This window comes from Carlito syrichta, unplaced genomic scaffold, assembly GCF_000164805.1.
Source record: "Carlito syrichta isolate Samal-C Ts95f unplaced genomic scaffold, Tarsius_syrichta-2.0.1 Scaffold297925, whole genome shotgun sequence".
NCBI lineage: Eukaryota > Metazoa > Chordata > Mammalia > Primates > Tarsiidae > Carlito > Carlito syrichta.
The window spans coordinates 150,174-170,708 of NW_007242021.1; the positions used below are offsets into that span (position 1 = coordinate 150,174).

At 42.1% G+C, this 20,535-nt stretch overlaps 1 protein-coding gene across 1 annotated transcript in view; it reads right to left on the minus strand.

Moving 5' to 3' along the window:
- The window catches only part of KIF5C (kinesin family member 5C), a 155,694-nt gene that overhangs the window by 134,738 nt on the left and 421 nt on the right, over positions 1–20,535 (minus strand). The window lies entirely within an intron of this gene.

Below are 20,535 nucleotides of genomic sequence, written 5' to 3' on the forward strand. Positions count from 1 at the left end.
AAGCATGACTGCTTCTAGAATGTGGGGGATAACAGCTGGGACAAAGATATAATTGTATATTGGTAAAGTGATGTTAAGTGGATGGTGGCTTCATGGGTGTTAATTTAATTAGAATGTCTCATAACTAATTTATTATATATATCATTTTATATGTATTACATAATTTTAACTGAGGCCAGGCATAGTGGTTCATGCCTGCAATCCTAGTGCTTTGGGAGGCCAAGGCATGAGAATCACTTGAAGACAGTAGTTTGAGATCAGCATGGGCAACATAGCGAGACCCTGTCTCTACAAAATATATTTTAAATAAAATAAATTAGAATAAAATACATTTTTAAAAATTTATAATTAAGTTTATAAGTAAGATGTTGGACTACTATAACATCCATCAGTTAGTAGTTGTTGGTGGGGGAGATATGAGGAATTTCTACTTTCCAAATTTTACCTTCCTGAACTTTTAAAAACAACCTAAAATGTATATATCATATTTATATTTTGAACAAAAAAGCTAAGAAAATTAAAGGAAGTAAAAAGAAACTACTGAACACTTGTGATTTCTTTTATACTTTCTTTAATGTTCCCTTCCCCTCCTTCCATTTTCCTGAATAATTTAGGATGAGCAACTGACCATCCTTAAGAAAAATGCATTGGTTGATCTAAAACAATTTGACCTTCAGACTCTATGATTCAGTATTGATGTATTATATATATTACACATAAATGTATTTGAAATGTAAGCTTTGGCTGAAATTAACTCACACTTTTTTGAAATGAAAATGATAGCTATGGAGTCATAATGATAATTCAATCACTCTATAGCCTGGTTATTAGGAAAACACCAAGAAATAGACATCCAAGGAAAGAAGTTTCTTATTTCTTTTCATTTCAAGGCAATTTAGGTAAATTACAGACATTTCCCTTTCAGAGCTGAGGACTATCAATAGAATTTTAAGTGTAGTTCATTTAAATTAATGCCTTCAATTTAGGACTTTTTGGACTCTTCTTTCTTTATGATGCCAGCTTTCATTTCACGTTAAAATAATTTTATAAGACTAGTAAGTTGCAATTCAAAAGAAAGGTGTTTTGTATGTAGCTTCTACGTTTTGGTAGAAGAAATTATTTCAAAGCAATCATTTTCTAAATGAATCTCTAATTTCTTTCCTTTTGGCTCTGCCAACTGAATCACTAAATAGAAGATAACAGAGTTGGGATATTAAATACAAAACAATTTTTATTCTTTGAAAAATGAGGCCACTTTGCAAACCACTTTGTAAAACCACTTTGCCCCACTCTTAAAGGTGTTTCATGCTCAGTACTATTCAATTACTTGTCAGGAGTACTGTATTGTCAGTGTGTGTGTCTATCTCTCCTCATGATAACAAGTTGCTTGAAGACAGGATAAATGGATTGTGCTCCCTAAGGAATGCCTGCATTTGCAGTTTGGTCCAATTACAGTGAATTTCACAAAAGCAGCTCCTTTAGTCCTCAGATGGAACTAATGGGAGGTCTGGAGGTAATGAGACTAAAAATAATCATAAAAATGAGAATGTAAGTGCCACAAGAAATATTCATTCATTCATTCATCTCATCATGTATTTATGCACATCTATTCTGAATCATCTGCTGAAAATATAAAAATAAAATAGACAAACCCTGACCTGAGAAGAGCTCATACTCTAAGACAGATAATTCTAAGAAGAGAGGGGCTAAAAACAAATAAAATGTCTCACTGAGAGTTTCTAGGATGAGACCGAATTTCAAGAGGCACAGATAAATGTGAATGGCACTCCAAGAAGAGGGAGTCTCATCAGCAAAGCCTTGGACAAGTGAAAAAGCAGAATGAATTTAGGTATACAGTTAGGTTTTAGAAAAGCAGTGTCAAGGCAAAAAGCTGAAGGAAAAACAGTGTGAAGAATCTTGCTGAACCATAGAAACCTAGTTGGGGAGTTCAAGTTTATGTTAGTAAGCAAAGGAGATTCTTAAATGGTTTTGAGCAGAAAACTGGCATAATCTGAGTGAACCTTCAGAAAAAAGATTTTAGATACAGTGTTCAAGAGAGCCTGTTACTGACAAAGTTGGCTTTACCCTCAAAATAGGGCTCTTTCCTGTCCAGTGACACAAAGCCAATATACAAAACTGAAAATGAGGGTCAACCAGTGCAGGTTTTAATTCTATGGTCATAGAATGGAGAAGTCAGACTGTGGTCCGCAAAATCAAGCTTTCACCAGGTGTGAGGTGAGGGGGTTAAAATACAGGGTTTCTTTAATGAAGGGGCTAAGAATTAAAAGCAAGGGGAGGAATATTCACGTCTTATCTAGAAATATGGAGAGATTTTCTTCAGATCATACTCCTTTTCTCTCCCTTTATTGTCTATAATTTCTCATCATGGCTGCCGAAGGTGCATGTCATTTAGTATGGAAAGCATATTATAACGATGTTAGGGGTTTTTCAGAGGTCTAGTGAGCTGCCATCTTGGATCCTATCAGTTTTAACTGGTCTGGTCAAGAGGGGACTTCTGTCCACAAGCTTTTCTGTTTCTTAAAGATAAATAGGGTTAGGTCCAGGTAGAAATTCAGCTATGTCACATAGGCATTACACTGGGTACAAGAACAAAGAGAGTGAAAAGGAAGCAGGGAATTATATTCCAAGACTACTGCAATCCATGCAAGAACCAATCAGTCTTCAAGGCCCCATTCATAATGAAAAACAAAACAAACTAGGTATAGATGGTACTTTCTTACCTTGACCGTGGATATCTAAAAGCTTATAGCAAACATTGTTTATGATCAAGAACAAGACAAGGATCTCTACAATTATTGTTTTTATTTTAGATTGTCTTTGCAGTCCTATCCAATGCAGTAAGACAAGAAAAATAAAATAAAACAAAAAGTATATATTTAGAAAGAAGGAAACAAAACTATCATTATTTGATGACAATAAAATTATCTTCATGATATATCTTTCAAACTCTACTGAGAATGTTTTAGAAGGCAGTTTAGCAATGTAGTTGGATGCACAGATGAACTTAGAAATCCAAGAAGCAGACATAAATCTCTGTACTTGTAAGATACAGAAAAATACACAGTAAACAAGTGTTTTTATGGTGTCACATGCCTGTAGTCCCAGCTACTCAGAATACTGAGGTAGAAGGATCATCTAAGCCCAGGAGATTGAGGCTGCTGTGAGCCATGATTGTCATGATTGTGCCACTGCACTCTATCCTGGGTGACAGAGTGAGAATCTGACTAAAAAAAAAAAAAAAAAAAGTTTGTTACAAGAAAATCATCATAATCATTTCACAGTGGATGGATCCAAGTAGATTAATAGTACATCTTAAATATTCAGAAGAATAGGCTAAGAGGTTTCCTAGCACATGCAGCACACTCAGAATAATGGCATTGTCTTCTATGGAACATCCTAAACAGACTTTCAGTGGAAGTTAAGTCACAGCAATAACAGAGAAGTCAATCCTAACTTCATATATAATTTGAGATCAAGGTAAGGACAAGCAACAGACAGGGGAAAAATTCTTCCACTTTTAGCCTAGCCCAGGTTTACAGCTCTCTTCTCTATTAGTAGTTCCCAAACTTATGTCTCAGAGCAATAGGTTGTTAATGGGAACACCAAAGTTAAGTATGCTTATTTTATTTACTTCAGGATTGAAGATTCATAGGGAAGGTTCCAGGAGGCAGAAAATGTGAGCAACTTTTACCACATTCCACTGACATCAAATCCTTTTATCAGGTAATGTGTCCAAGAACTAGCACCCCCAAGAAACTCTAATTTTAAAAATGCTGTTACACCTGAACATTCTCATCTCCTGATATGAACCAAAATTTATGTGCAACATAGCAAATGGTTAAAAGAAAGGATAGTGGAACCACATTGCCTGGGTTCTACTCCCAGATCCACAAATTACTCTTACGTGACTTTGTTCAAGTTATTTAACATCTCTCTGCCCCAGTTTCCTCATCTGCAGAATGGGGAGAGGGGATATGACAGTAGCAGTTACTTCATAGGGTTATAGTGAAGATCAAAATAAATGAGTTAATATACGTAAAGCAGTTATATAAGTGTTGTCACTACACCGTTAGAATTACAATATTTTGCAACAAGGAAGAATATCACCTCGTTCATCTAAGAAGAAAATTACTCTTCATGAAATAGGTACATAAAGGTCTTTGAGAACAGTAATATATACAATGTCTGCAGTTCTGCTAATCAAGACATTCTGTTACTTGATATTTATTCTGAATACATTGATGCCTAGAGTTGTGTTTGAGGTGGAATAGGGTGAATTAAAAAAAAAAAAAAAAAGAGGCAACAGCCTTAGAAAGATTGAAAAGTACCTTCCCTCCAACCTCCCATACTCACTTTCCAGAATAAGTTACATCTTCTGGAAGGAAATACTTTATGCTCACCAAAATCTCAGAAGAAATTCTGTCAGTATTTAGCCATTACTGAGGATTGTTTTCTACCACTTCTTCCCTCCAAATAATAAGCAGGTCCATCCAACAGACATGAAACCACTGTTGTTGTACCCCACCTTTAAAATAAAAAATTAAATTAAAATTAAAAACCACTGCTACACACTGAGGAGCCCTGGACATATGCAATATTCCAAATTGGACAGTTCTTACCTACATGCAAAATTTTTCCAGGGAACATCAACAGCATCAGAAAAGCGTTATGTTAAATATGGCACAGTTTACTGTGTCAGTTCCTTGAAATCTGGAGCTCTGTATCTGATAACCGGTAGTAAGAACCACTTCAACCCCCAACTACTAATTAATTAAAAAGAAATTAAACAGTAATCCTTTTGGATGCTAAGTCATGAACGCATAACAGTTAAAGGTCATTTGGGATGGAGAGCTAAGTGTCTTGCATTGTATGATCAGCCATAAAAGTGTGGAAAGCAAACTTCAACAGCACCTGCCTTCCTGGGAACCTGAAAGGGGTTGTTTGAGGACAAACAAATATGAGGTGAAATGTTTGATGGGAGTATTTCTGAGTCAGCAGTAGGCTAGAGTACAGTAACAAGCCAAATCAAATGTCAATTCCTTTAGTGTACTTGCAAGACCCTCCATATCAGATCGTTCCTTCTAACCACCTTACTGCCTCCTCTATACTCAGGCCTTGTGAAGGTGGCTCACATGCTTCCTTGGCTTTTGAACACAGCTTTTCTTCCTTGTACAAATTCTTATTCCATTTTATTCCATCCCCTTCTTGTGTTCCATGAGTTGTATACAATGAGTATGTCTTAATTTATCATTTTTTTAAAAAGTCATTATTTAACTAGAGTTTTAAATAGTTTCACAACCTAATTAGTTTCTCAGATAAATAGAACTCAACACAATAAGGCACCAAAAAGTCCCTGTGTTTGAGTGACAATATATGCAGTAGAGAGCAGCAGTTTGTATTGAAAGAAACAATAACAACTGTTGTTGTTATTTTTGAGTCAGGGTCTCATTCTGTTGACCAGGTTGGAGTGCAGGTTGTTGTTGTTATTTTTGAGTCAGGGTCTCATTCTGTTGCCCAGGTTGGAGTGCAGTGACACAATCGTGGCTCACTGCAGCCTCAAATTCCTGGGCTCAGGCATTCCTTCTGCCTCAGTCTCCCAAGTACAAGAGGTGACCCAGAAAATCCCGAAATTATCTTTTGGAAGGCAGGTCCCTTATAGTACAGACTTCTGCTAGGTAAGTGTTCTAGGAACCCATCAGCATCAATGTACCAGGCTAGTGTTGTTGTGAAAGGCTGTGTTCAGCTTCATGAATTTTTTTGGAGATTCTTTCAGCATGTTTGCCCATTTCATGATGGGTAATCTACAAGCACAGCTGCCCACACCACGCTGTGTTCAGCAGTTTTTTTGTTTTTACCAAAAATGGCATGACCCCTCTACCCCACCCTCCCTATTCACCTGATCTCACTCACCCCAAGCAACTTTTTCTTGTTTCCCCCGGTGAAAAAAATCCTCAAAGGAAAATGTTTTGCCAATATGGAAGAGGTGAAACAAAAAACAGCAAAAGCACTAAAAGGCATCAAAATCAATGAGTTCAAAAACTGCTTTGAACAGTGGAAAAGCATTTCAATAGGTGTATTGCATCAAATGGAGAGTACCTTGAAGGTGATTGAAGTTTTAAAATGTAAGAATAAATACACAGTTTTTTATAAATAAATTCCAGATTGTTTTTATGGGTGGAGTCCCCTCTTGTAGCTGGGAGTAAGAAGTGTGCCACCAAGTCTGGCTAATTTTTTTTTTTTTTTGTAAAAACAAAGTCTCACAATGTTACCCTCCTGGTCCCAGCTACTCAGGAGACTGAGGTGGGAGGATTGCCTGAGCCCAGTTCACGGCTGCAATGAGCCAGAATTGTGACACCACACTCCAGCCTGGGCAACAGACTGAATCCCCTAACTCAAAAAAACAAATAAAATAAAATTCATATAAATCAGAGGAATAGACAGGAAAAAAAAATCCCAAGATACACGAATCCCAGACAACTGCTCTTACACATCACCTTCCAAGTGATTCCTCTCCTGATTTAAAAAATGAATTCACTGCCACATAGGACACACATACATCCCTGGTAGCCATAGGAATCAGTGGATCCTTTATGGAAAGCAAAAAATAATATTTAATGGGATCAAATGTAGATATTCACAGCATCGGGCCCAGGAAATCTGCTCCTGGAGAACTTATCCTCCGGAAATAACTCAACAAATGACTGTGCATGCAAACGTTCATTAACCCATCACCAAGAGTAAGGGAGAAATGGAGATGTGAATGAATGGAGGACACCAGGGAGGTGGGCTAGTAAATCATGATCTATCAGCCCAATGGACATGCAAGCAGCCATTGGAAAATACAAACATGAAGATATTACACCACATGGAAACCCGTTTATGGTGTAAACTTGGGTGAAAAGGGAAAAAGGCAGAACTGTATATCCATGGCTTTTAATGTTAACTGCATATCCATTTTTTTGTAATGTTAAGCACCAACCAAGAGAGGAAAGGAAGATAGAAAGAACAAAACAGATGATGCAAGGTGGTGCGATCAAGGCTGCTTTTGTTGTTGTGCTTTCCTGTTATCATCATAGCGTGTTTTGTGTGTGTGTGATTTTTAACCGTTTACAAAGGAGGAAAAATCAATTCTATGCCAATCCAGACAACAGGGCCCTGAGTGAGGGTGGAGAAGAGGGATTTCCAGCACAGAATCAAAGTCCTCCAAAGAGCTGTGTGGCCTTCACCTGCAAGGCATCTCTTCCACACTCAGATACCAGAACAAAAAGAGGCCCCTGTGAGCGACAAAGGCAGTTTCCAAGCTGGGTGGCTCCCTCCCACCACCCGGCCCCCTAATGGGCGCTTTTGTCCCGCAGAGCGGAGAGACCTCATTAGGAGGCGCCGGTGCGAAAGGGAAATGCATTTCCTGGAGAGGTTTCATCATTCCTAGCATCAGCGACAGGAGGGTGGCAGAAGGTGAGTGGCAGATTTGCAATCGCCGCGGCGCTCCTAGCCTGGAAATTGGAAGCAGCCCGCCCGGGGAGGCGACGCCGAGGAGTCGTGGCCCTCGAAGGGCCTTCCCGAGGCCGGCAGCGGGGGGCCGCTCGGGCGGGCACCGCCAGGAAGCAGGGCAGCATCGTGACATTCCTCGGGGGCCACGCGCCCGGGTAGCCCTTGTGTGATCTCAACTTCACCCACTACAATCGCGTCACACACCCGCTGCTGCAAATGACGTGCACATCGTTCATTACAAGACGCCGGGTGGGCTGTTCTTCCAGGAGGGCTCAGCGGGAGCCCGCGGGGTCGCAAATCCTGGCTGTGGGCAGGGGCAGTGGTGAGGAAAGGAGGGGTCTAGACCATAACCAGGCAGCAGGGCGGCATCAAATATTGTCAAAAATAGAGCCTGTCTTTTCTTACTAAGAAAATTTAACAGGCATATGAACAAGCAAGTGCTGTGACTCTAGGATATAGTTCTTTGGGTATTTTTTTCCTCCCACTTGTTTGAACAGATAATGAGCAGGGTGTGTTGTTTAGGGAAGTACTTAATTATTACCAAAGAGCTAAACACATCCCTTCTAAATCTACTTCTCACAAATATTATATAAACAGACAATTAGTAGTTAGAAGGATTTGATGTTATCACAGCAACATCAGCACCAGGGACCTGGGAATGCCGGAAGCCTCCCCTAACAGGTCCCTATTCCTACTGAGTGACCAACTACACATGAACAGTGTGACACTCCTGGTATCTAAGCACCACCTTGGTAGGGCACCCACATCGCACTCTGAAGCCTGACCAAAAGCTCAGGTGAGGAGCTTTACACTGTCTTCCCACTTTTCTCACCTCACCACCCCAACTTCCTGCATCCAACCTGTTCGTGAGACCAGCCCAGCTGGGCTGAATCTGTGAATCCGGTCTAACTTATTCACTGGGCAGCATGCAGAGAGAGGAGAGAGAAAAGCAGGCCCCGGAAGCCAGCCCAGAAAGCCAGACCCTACAGTGACCAGCCTATCACAGAGGCTAGACTCAGGAAGGAACTGACAGCCTCACTCAGGATCCTGCCCACCAGGAACCAGAACCAGGAGAGGTTTGGCCTTTGTCAATCAGATTGGCATTTGTGCCTCTCTAAGGAGCAGGAGGCAGCTATGAAAGGGGACCAGAAGTCCCTTCCCCCCATGACTACTCAAAGTTTCTAATGTTGATGGAGTTGTTATTTATTTACACAGATTCCCAGGCAAAAATCAATCATCTCTGAGGAGTAAGGTGCCAGACAGGTCGTTCAGAGAAAAACTATGGTATAACCTCCTCAGAGAATTGAAGCAGACTGCTATGCGTTCCCTCCTGGGGCAAAATGAGATCTGAAAATGGGAGTAATCACTGAGTGAGAGAGCCTGGCAAGGGAAGAGTTCCTGCGATTTATCAATCCAGAATTGTGTAACCAAGATCTTTAAGTAAAATGCTTCTAAAATAATCTTATTGATCTGTAGCTCTTAAGACCACATCCTGCAGTCAACGATGTTAAAGGCATAAATTATTGGGATGTTTCATTTGTACTTTTCCTCCAACCCCATATCCCTTCAAGAATTTTTTTATGAGAAAAGGAATAAAAAACATCAAAAGAGAACTACAAGCCTTTTTCCTTAAAGTATCATGTTGTACTGAATTCTGTTCTCACATAGCTGTTTTCCCTTCAGCTCTGCAGATGTATTTTCCCATGTTCAATTCATCAAGGACAGGTATTCACTGATGGAAAAGGTAATACGAAGTATACCTGGGCACGTCTAAGAGATCTGCTCCAAATGTAGTTGATAGCGCCCAATAAGGGAGGGCCCTGAATTCAAATGAGATGCATTTCCCTGCTTCCCTGACGTTTACACAAGCTGACTAAAGCAAGGTGAGGAAGCAGCAGGGAGAAGGCCACAGAACATGAAGCTCTTTAAATAGCTTTCCAGGTGACGCTGCCACATTGGCACTGGTGGACTAAAAAGGATAACCGGGACGTGACCATTGTGAAGGGAGATGGGCTGGAAGTCTTGATTAGCCCTGACAGCTCCTTGTGTTTCTACGGCCACACACAGTTCTACATTAGACAAGTCTATCACAGCAAAAGCCTCCTCTTGTTTCAAGGTCGATATGTATGAGCACTTCTTTCTCCTGGGTTGGAAATCAAACAGTATGTAGAATTCTGATTCGAACAAACCAACTGCAAGAAGAGATTTCTGAGACAACAAGGGGAATTTATCTGGCATTTTGACAGTAAGGAATTACCATTAATATTTTAATTGTGATAGTGTCAGTGTGGTTATGTTAAATAGACACACATAGTGAAGTTTGTGGATCAAATGATGTGAGACGTGAGATTTTGCTTTAAAGTAATCTAGTGAGGGTGGAGAGAAAGATTGTGAGAAGAAAAAAAAAAATAAGATTGGCCATTTGCTGATGATGGTTAAAACTGGTTGTTAGTGCCAGATGCCTTTAATCCCAGCACTTTGGGAGGCCAAGGTGGGAGGATTGCTTGAGCTCAGGAATTCAAGACCAGCCTGGGCAGCACTGCAAAACCTTATCTCTTAAAAAAAAAAAATTAGCCAGGTATGGTGGCATGGACCTGTAGTCCCAGCTACTTGGGATGCTGAGGCAGAAGGATGCCCTGGAGGTCCTGCCTAGGTGACAGAGTAAGACTCCAACTCAAAAAAAAAAAAAAAACTGCTTGATAGTACATGGGGGTACATTTGGTTATTCTTTCTATCTTGGTGTATGTTTGAAATTTTATATATAAGTTTTTTAAAAGAGTACGTAGGAAGCAAGGGGGAAGAAAAAAAGCAGATCCCTCTCTAGGGCTTCTCTAAGAGGACTATTTTATTCCTTCTCAGTGTACTGTTACCCAGAAGATATCACACAGATCATGCAAAGTGAATACCAGGAAGAAAGGGGACATCCACCCTATTTTTCTTTAAGACAGCATTCTTAGCCTCTATCTCTGTCTGCCTCTAGAGAGAGATTTAGTTTTTGATCACCTCCAAGAAATAACATCATTTAGGATATTGAAACTGACAAGAGACAGCCTACAAAATCCTATGGTTTGCATTAAAGTCTGAAGGCATTGCCATGTTCCGAATCTGGGGGTCAGTGGTGCATGACGAAGCACACACTTTTGGTAAGAATTTAATTTAGCTCAGATATGAAGGAATGTCTTATGAGACAAACTGGCAGTGATTCCATGGAGTGAGCAAGAAGTGAGGTTATAAAACAAAAGACAGCCAGGCTCGGTGGCTCAGCCTGTAATGCTGCGCCTTTGGGAGGCTGAGGTGAATGGATTGCCTGAGCCCGCGGGTTCGAGACCTGCCTGGGCAACTTGGCGAGACCTCATCTCTACAATAAATCAAAAAATTAGCCGGGTGTGGTGGTGTGCGCCTGTAGTTCCGGCTACCTGGAAGGCTGAGGCGGAAGGATCGCCGGAACCCAGCAGGTCGAGGCTGCGGTGGCCGGGAGCGGCCACTGCACTTCAGTTTGGGTGACAAAGTGAGACTCCAACTCAAAAAAAAAAGACAATTTGCCATCTCTAAATTGTCCCTCCTTAAAAACTGTGGTTGCCTTAAAATCATCTAGTATAGCCTTTTACCTAGTAATCCCAATTCTAGGAATGTATTCTAACAAAATAATTAGAAAAATGCATGGAGAGGTATGTGCACTGATGTTTATCATGCCTTTGTTTATAATTTTTTTTAAAAAAACACACAGAAAAAACCAGATATCCATTAGTAGGAAATAGTTAAAGTATCAATTGGACATATAATGAAAAGAGACCTCATCTCTACAATAAATCAAAAATTAGCCGGGCATGGTAGCACGCGCCTGTAGTTCCAGCTACTCGGAAGGCTGAGGCGGAAGGATCGCCGGAGCCCAGCAGGTCGAGGCTGCGGTGGCCGGGAGCGTGCCACTGCACTCCAGTCTGGGCGACCGAGTGAGACTCCAACTCAAAAAAATAATAAATAAATAAATAAATAATAAATAAATAAAAATGCTAATGTCTGAAGTATACCACTAAGTAAAGCAATGGGTTTTAGAACAGATTTTATAAAATACTTTTGCTTTAAAATAAAGTTTGTTATAAGAATAGTAGGGCCAGACACGGTGGCGCATGCCTGTGATCCCAGCGCTTCAGGAGGCCAAGACGAGAGGACTGTCTGAGCCAAGGAGTTTGAGATCAGCCTGAGCAACATGACAAGACCCCATCTCTACAATAAATCAAAAAATTAGCCAGGCATGGTGGTGGTGCACACCTATAACTTCAGCTGAGGTGGCAGGGTCTCCTGAGCCCAGCAGGTCAACTGCAGTAGCCGTGATCGTGCCACTGTACTCCAGCCTGGGTGATGGAGTTAGACTCCAACAAAAGAGAGGGAGAGACAGAGAGAGAGAGAGGGAGAGAGAGGAGAGGATAGTAAAGAGCTGGAATACACAATAAAATGTTAATAGTGGTGTTTTCTGGCTAGAAAAATTAAAAGTGATTTTTCTTACTGTATTCATGATTTTTTGCAGAGTTTAATTTTTTTTTCATTGAGCATACAATATAGAGATCGCCTCCCCCCATACACAAATCAATAAAAGTAGTAAAGATAAGTCACCAGAGTTGACACAGGTCAAAGTGACAATCCCAGCAAATGACCCCAAGCTCTGACAGACAGCCAAGGAGGGTCAGCACTCTTACACTTCTTTCAAAAGACATCTTGTCCTGAGCAACTACTCTGTTCCAGGCCTTGGAGATGGAAATGAATGGGACACAATTTCCTGCCCTCAACGAGTTTTCAGCCTAATCAGAGGAATGGACAGATTTACCCAAATAAATGAAACACACTACTGGGGGCATGCAGAGCACTGGATGCTGGAAGAAGGGGCTAACTCCACCTAGCTGGCAAGAGGGATCAGAAGCTGGTCAGGGGTCAGAGGAGCTGGTCAGAGGAAGTGTCAGAGGAGGCACTGAGGGCTGAGATTCTAAAGGCAAATCTTGCCAAGCAGGTGAGCTTTGAGGACTGTCACCCCAGGCATGTGGGTCGGTGTGAGCACTAGGCATCCTATTCTTTTGGGGAAGGGGTTAACAAGTCAGATGAAACATGAGATGAGAGGTAAAGCTGGGCAGTAGACAGCCCAGAGTATGAAAGGCTTCAAAGGCCCCATTGAAGCATCTGGGTTCCAACCTGAGGGCATTGCGGAAGCTTGGAAGGGTCTGGGTCTTCCCCAAATTAGTGGGTCTGACCACAGTGCAGAGACATAACCACAGCAGGCCTTAGAATAGCATATGTTTTCTGAATGCCTGCTTTAGATTTGCCATTCTGCTCAGCACACTGCGTGTATTTGCTGTTTCAACATCACAACGACCCTGGATGGTGGAGAGTGTTGTCACCTCTATTCTACAGGTGAGGAAACTGTAACTGGAAATTGGAAGTTGGAAATATGCCCAAGTTCGCACATCTAAGAAGTGGGAAATCTGAGAGTTCATCCTGGGCTCTGTGACTCATGCCCAAATTTGGTACTGGGGAAATGCTATGATGAATCTAAACTTGTTTTTTCCCCCAAGCTTTCTGCAATATTTACAAATAACCACAAACTCAACAACTCAATTCCTACTGAAGGAACATGGCTGATGTGCAGCAAATGGGTTAAGGGGAGAGCTTTCTGTGGCACAAAAATAAAACTTTATGAAAAAGCCTGGGAGAAATAAAGTGAAATTGGATCTGTCAAGGGGCTTTTTTTTTTTTTTTTCAAATCAAGATAAACCATTAGGGAGTAGGCAATTTTGTTTTTGCTTTGTTAATAAGTAGACACGGGGGGAAACCTGAGGCAGGGACTAAGGAGAAACCAGAGGAGGGGGGAAGTTTCCAACTCTGAATAGGGGAGACCCGCTGAGGATGGAAAACATCGCCATTAAACAAGGGAGTTGGGCCAGACAAGCCCAGGTGGAGACAGAGGGAAGTCTCCAGTGATGCCCAAGTTATTTACAGAAATGCATAAATTGGCATTTATGAAGACTTGATTACAGGTTGGGAATAGGGATAAAAAAGAAAACCTCAGTCAAGATATATTTACTAAGCAACTAAACAACTTTACAGTAAAGGAGACAAAAAACATAAAGATAAAAAGGCTTACGCTTCACCCCCCCCAGAAGCATGTCATTTACATGGAGAGGTTACACACATACACAAACACACACGCGTGCGTGCATGCGTGAGCATGCATATGTAATTTCATATCTCACACATCATCATTGCAGATAAAAGAAAATGCTAATATAGTCTAGAATTCAATGGAACATGAGCTTTGCCTTCAAGGATAGTTAGGAATGCCACCAATAAAATGAAACACAGCACGTGGTGAACAGGGGATAGCCAAAACTGGCAGAAATTTTGGGGGTCAAAGCTAATTCTGAAAATGAGGACAGCTCTCAAGGAAACAGGAAATATGTGAGAAAATTAGCACCTACTGAGCATTTTCTCTATACCAGACCCTATTTCAACATTTCATTTCATTTCACCCTAACAGCCCTGTGAGATAAATAAGTATTACCTCCACTTTCAATATGAGAAACTGAGCCCCAGAAAAGCTAAGCAATTTGGGGGGGGAACCCCACAACTAGCTAGTGAATCTATACTCAGTTTTATCTGACTCTCCCTGCTGTCTCTGCCTACTCCCTTCATTTAAGTGGCACTGTATGTGCCCACTACGAACAGTGAGTGGCCTCCAGTGACGTGGGCCAGATTATAGCTACCCTATTGTGTCTACTGAGTCCAGGATCTCAAAGGGTACATTTACAGGAAGCCCCTATTCCATTTTAGGTGATATTAGCATCTCGGAATATAGGTCACAGAAAAATGAAGGACTGATATAGCTTGACACTACTACATTAGAATGCACTTAGACAAAGTGACTGAATAAACTGTTTTAAACTTTGGTTAAAAATGTTACTGCTTTTAGGTGGGAACGTAAAGGTACAACCACCTTGGAAAACAGTTTGGCAGTTTCTTATAGAGTTAAACATAAAGTCACTTTATGACCCAGCAATTCTACTCCTGGGTATTTACCCCCCAAAAATAAAAAATATATACTTACATAAAAACCTATATGCAGAGGTTTATTGCAGCTTTATTCATAATCAGACCAAACTGGAAACGATCCAAATGACCTTCAACGAACAACTGGATGGATAAATAAACTTGTATATCCATATAATGGAATACTATTAGGTTAAAAAAAAAAAAGGGATGAAGTGATGATACACACAACAACATAACTCTAAAAGAATTAAGTGAAAGAACTCAGACTCAAAAAGACACTTAATACATGATTCCATTTTATGACAATCTGGAAAAGGAGAAATTGTAGAAAAGAAGAACTGATAAATGGCTGCGGGGAGGCATGAGAGCTTTTTTCTTTTGACTGATGAAAGTATCAAGTTAAATAGTGGTATCTAGTAGGCAGAATATTGGCCCCTCAAAAATGTCCACATTTGGCCGGGCTTGGTGGCTCAGCCTGTAATCCCGCGCTTTGGGAGGCTGAGGTGAGTGGATTGCCTGAGCCCGCGGGTTCGAGACCCGTCTGGGCAATTTGGCGAGACCTCATCTCTACAATAAATCAAAAATCAGCCGGGCGTGGTAGCGCGCGTCTGTAATTCTGGCTACTCGGAAGGCTGAGGGGGAAGGATCGCTAGAGCCCAGCGGTTCGAGGCTGTGGTAACCGGGAGCGGCCACGGCACTCCAGTCTGGGCGACTGAGTGAAACTCCAACTTAAAAAAAAAGTCCACATTTTAATCCCTGGAATCTGAGAATATGTAGCTGCTACATGGTAAATGGGACTTTCCAGATGGAATTTTCAAATGGAATTAGGGTTGCTAATCAGCTGACTGTAAAGTAGGGAGATTATCTCTGATTATGGGGGGACTAAACATAATCAGTCACATGGACCCTTAAGAGTAGAAGAGAGACCAGGCTCGGTGGCTCAGCCTGTAATCCCAGCACTTTGGGAGGCCGAGGAGAGTGGACTGACTGAGCCTGTGGGTTCAAGACCCACCTGGGCAAATTGGTGAGACCTCATCTATACAATAAATCAAAAAAATTAGCTGGGCTTGGTAGCAGGCGCCTGTAGTTCCAGCTACTTGGAAGGCTGAGGCGGAAGGATCGCGGGAGCCCAGCAGGTGGAGGCTGCGGTGGCCAGGAGCATGCCACTGAACTCCAGTCTGGCGACAGAGTGAGTGTGCCAGGGAAGTAGAGAGGGCCTCAGCCTGCTATTGCTGACTTTGAAGACAGAGGAAGGGGGTTGAGTGGCCAAGACCTGGGAGATGCCTTTGGAAGCTGAAAACAGCCCCCAGCTGACAATCAGCAACAAAATGGGGACCTCAGTCCTACAACCACAGAAACTGAATTCTATCACCAACCTGAATGAGCAAAAACATGAATTCTCCCCTAGACTGTCCAGAAGAGAACACAGCACTGCTAACCACCCTAATTTTGACCTTATACGACTCTCAACAGAGAAATCAGCCCACCCACTAGGTTTCTGAACAATGAAAACTGTGAGATAATCAACGCGTGTTGTTTCAAATCTCTTAAATTTGTGGTAATTTGTTATAGCAGCAATAGAAAACTAATCAATATAGGATAGTTACAAAACACTCTATATTTGTCAAAACCATAAAACTATGCACCAAAAACATGATATTACTGTATATGAATTTTAAAAGAAATGTGTTTAATGTTATTACTTTGAAAGACCATTGCTGTGGACAAAAAGTTTCATGGTATCGCCATTATTTCTTCACTTTTCTAGACCTTAATGTCCAAAATGATAACTCAGGCTTGGTTCTGATCTTCCTTCCTTCCCATCCATCCACTGCCGATAAATAATCTGAGCCTCTGAAGACTGAGGCCACTATTCACACCAATGACCAGCTCAGGGTTTGTGGCTAATGTTTAGCTTTAGCTCTCAAGCAGGTTGGAACTTACATTGTCTCAGGAGGAAGCACCCATCTTTAACAAGCCCTGATTTCTCAGGACTGCAAATGAGGGGGGGAAAAAACCATTAGAGGAAAGTGAAGTGTGAGAGTCTATTTCAAAACATTTTACTGGGAACTCACCAAGTCAGAGAGCTTCCATCAATACATTTGCTTCAAAACCAATAGGCAGAGCCCAAAGTAATGGATGACTCACCAGGATTTTTTAGCAGCTAATGGAGGAGTACTCTGAGAAATGCTGCAAATTCAATATTTTTCTCTAAAGCATTAATGTGTTTTGAGAAGGAGGCCCTTTTCTAATCACTAACACACCCCCACCCCCCACTTCTAGATCCCTATCAGTGACATTAGCTCTGCTAAGTTCTTTTTTTTTTTTTTGAGTTGGAGTCTCACTCTGTCGCCCAGACTGGAGTGCAATGGCCATTCCCGGCCACCGCAGCCTTGACCTGCTGGGCTCCAGCGATCCTTCCGCCTCAGCCTACCAAGTAACTGGAACTGCAGGTGCGCGCTACCACACTCAGCTAATTTTTTTGATTTATTGTAGAGATGAGGTCGCGCCAAGTTGCCCAGGTGGGTCTCGAACCCGCGGGCTCAGGTAATCCACTCACCTCAGCCTCCCAAGGCGCGGGATTATAGGCTGAGCCACCAAGCCCGGCAAGTTTTAACAAAGCTTAAATTTTCTTATAGCATTTTAAATATATGCTGCCTTGTCAGGTCAGCTCAGATAAATGACACTTCTCTTTAGAATTGTTTTTTATCTATTCCCCACAGCCTAAGTCAATTAAAAGTGTATAAAATAAATTAAAATTACCAAAGTAATGATTTTGAGAATCAACAGAGATCAATAAATATTTACTAAGTTCCTTCTATGGACAAAGCCCTGGGAAGTACAAAGGAACAAAACAGGATGGTATTTGTCTCAACACAGGGCTTACAATATCATTAGACATGTGACCAAAACGAATAATAATCTAAGGCAAAAGAAAAGTATGCGATCATATTGAAAACAAATGCTATAGGAGTTCAAAGTGGGGAGAGATTGTGGGTGGTGCAATCAGGGAAAGAGAGTTTTGCACAAAAGCTGAAAAAAAAAATATAAGAATAACAGAGACGAATTCTCCAAGACAGGACAGTTTCTTAAAAGAGAAATCTAGAAGCTCTACCTGTAAAAGCTCTCTCTTGGCACACACCTCCATAACAAACTGAACAAGACTTTAAGGAAAAAACTTACCTCCGTTTCAAAAACACAATTTCTGATATTCTGAATCTGGACTAACAGCTAACTCCACTGAAATTCTTGTCTCTGCTAGGAGTGAAGGTGACTTACATTTCTGGATGGTCTGGGTTTCTTTGGTCATCCCCTGTCTGCAGCCCTGGAAGTAAGGAAGGTTGTACACACCTGAGACAGTCTTCACTTGCAACTGAGCCAGTGGGTTGGTTCCAGCAAAATTGACTTGGGGCCACTCTACTCAGTGCATATGGTGTGATATAGTCTGCCAGAGCTACCATCTCTCTTAGTGCCTAAGTTATTACTTAGGAATGGGAAGGGTCCTAGCACATGCCAACCCAATTCCCAACACCCTTCTAGCATGTGGCTGTCTTCTGTTCTATACAGACACTCACCACAGATGTATAAAAGACTATTCATAGCAGCACCATCCATAATAGCCCCAAAGTGGACGCTATCCAAATATCTATCAACAGTTAATGGATACATTTTGTTATATTCATATAATAGGATAGTACAGAACAAGGAGGATGAATTTGAAAGCATAATCAGTCACAAGAAATCACACACAAAAGAGAACATACTGTATGGTTTTATGTATACATCGCTTTTAAAACAAGCAAAACTAATCTGTGGCATCAGAAATCAGAATAGTGGTTACACTAAGGTGAAGGGTGTTAGAACTGGAAGGGACATGAGGGGGACTTCTAGGGTCCTCAAATATCTGTTTCTTAGTCTGTGAGATGGTTACAGAAGCATTTGCTTTGTGAAAAGTCATAAATATGCTTAAGACAATACTTTTCTATATGAACGCTTTATTTCAATAAAAAAGTTTATTAAAAAAAAAAAAACTGAAGCCAGGCACGGTGACACATGTCTGTAACTCTAGCACTTTGGGAGGCCAATCTGGGAAGATTACTTGAGCCTAGACATTTGGGACCAGCCTAGACAACATAGCAAGACCTCATCTCTACAAAAAAATAAAATAAAAAAATTAGCTGGGTGAGATGGCAAATGCCTGTTGTCCCAGCTACTAGGGAGGTTGAGGTAAAAAGAACACTTGAGCCCAGGAAGTCAGGGCAGTGGTAAGCTGTGAGAGTGCCACTGCACTCCAGCCTGGGAGACGGAGTGAGACTCCAACACAGAAAACACCCCAAAAACTGAAAACTGTTTATTGTATCCAAGGATGAGCAAAAATCACTTTATATTTGTGAAGCATTATATATATTCACATTCACTTTTTTATTTAAATCTCTTATTATATATGATGACTTGATTTTAACTTATTTAGTCAATAACCTATGTACATTTAAGTGGGGAATAAATATATACTCATAGTGTCATAATATCAAAGAAAATTAAAATTAAGGATATCTGCTTTACATCCAGATAAAAGATGATATATTACTCCACTTTGGGGGGGGGGACTTTTTCAGGCTCTTCAAAACCTCTGGGGGGAGGAAAATAGGGTCACCAGAACGTGCTCTAGTGCTGCACAATTATTTGTCTAAAAATTGTTACAAGCCAAGGGGCAGGGACTACATGTCCCCAGTAACTCCCACTCCATCTAAGCCACAGTATGTCTCAGGAAATAGCAGATCAGGCTGTAGGCAGATCTTAGCTAAGAACTGTAACCCAAACAAGCCACTATCTGCCCTATGTACTGCCCACGGTTATGTCACTAACCTGCATTTGCCATTAACTATAGAATTTCCTTCCTCATCAATAACTACAGCATACATCTTCTCTGCAAGTTAACACTATGCAGAGAGAAAACCCCTCTTCCCTGCCCTCAGAGGTCAGTTTCCAGAATAAATACCTATCCACATAGCATTCGGAGGTCGTTTTCTGATGACTATGAGAATGGGGAGGGGGGAAAGGGTCGTCAACGGGAGCTGCCTTTTTAAGGAAGGTGCTGGTTGAAGCTCCGAGGTCAGAGCCTTGCCTGGGTTGCCTAGCGAGGACAGCGCCCACCTAACGGTACAGCCAGCACCTGCTAGTCCCTGGGGCCCTCCGCAGGGACTGCGGCAGACAACCTTGGCAAAGATGCTGGGAGCCGCCTGGGCCAGGAAATGTTGGCCTGGGGCGCTGGAGAAAAGACTGAGGGACTCCAGCAACACCCTCGGTAAATTGTCACCTGTCAATCACTTGACCTAAATACACCAGCCGCTGGAGGAATGGGGGGGGAGGGTTAGTCGGAGCATGCTCAGTGATCAGGATGACATCACTTAATCAATGCTGGGGACGGGAAGGCTGCATCAGCAGCCTAGAGCAGGCTGCCAGGAACGTGTCAGCGGGGACAGGGAGGCTCCCATTAACTCGGTCCCTCCCCACGCGGCTCGCATACAAAGGGGGCACCACCAGCCACACACGCTAGGGACAGAGGGCGGGGAAGGGGCGGGGGAAGGGCAGGTTTATTTCATTTGACATATTCCTTTAAGAACTAAACTTCATTTGGTATTCCCTCCCCCCGCTGGCGGCCCTGGCTCCAGAGGGTGAACTAGGTCGGGGGAGGGGGTGAGGGAGAAAATGTGGGGAAGGGAGATCAAGAGGGAGGGGGCCCGCGGCCACATAAAGTAACTTCTCCTGGCACAGAGGGGCTATTTGGCAGAGCTCTGGACCCTTTCCCCCACAGATGTGGACACAGCCTCCTCTCCACCCGGCGCGAGCACATCAGAGGGTCTGCAGCCATGGGGGGAGGGGGTCATCCCAGAGGGGAGGGATCAAGCCTGGGCTCCACATCCAGCCCAGCCAGGGGAGAGAGGAAGTAGGAGGCATACTAGGCCTCCCAGGGACAGCAAGGCCATC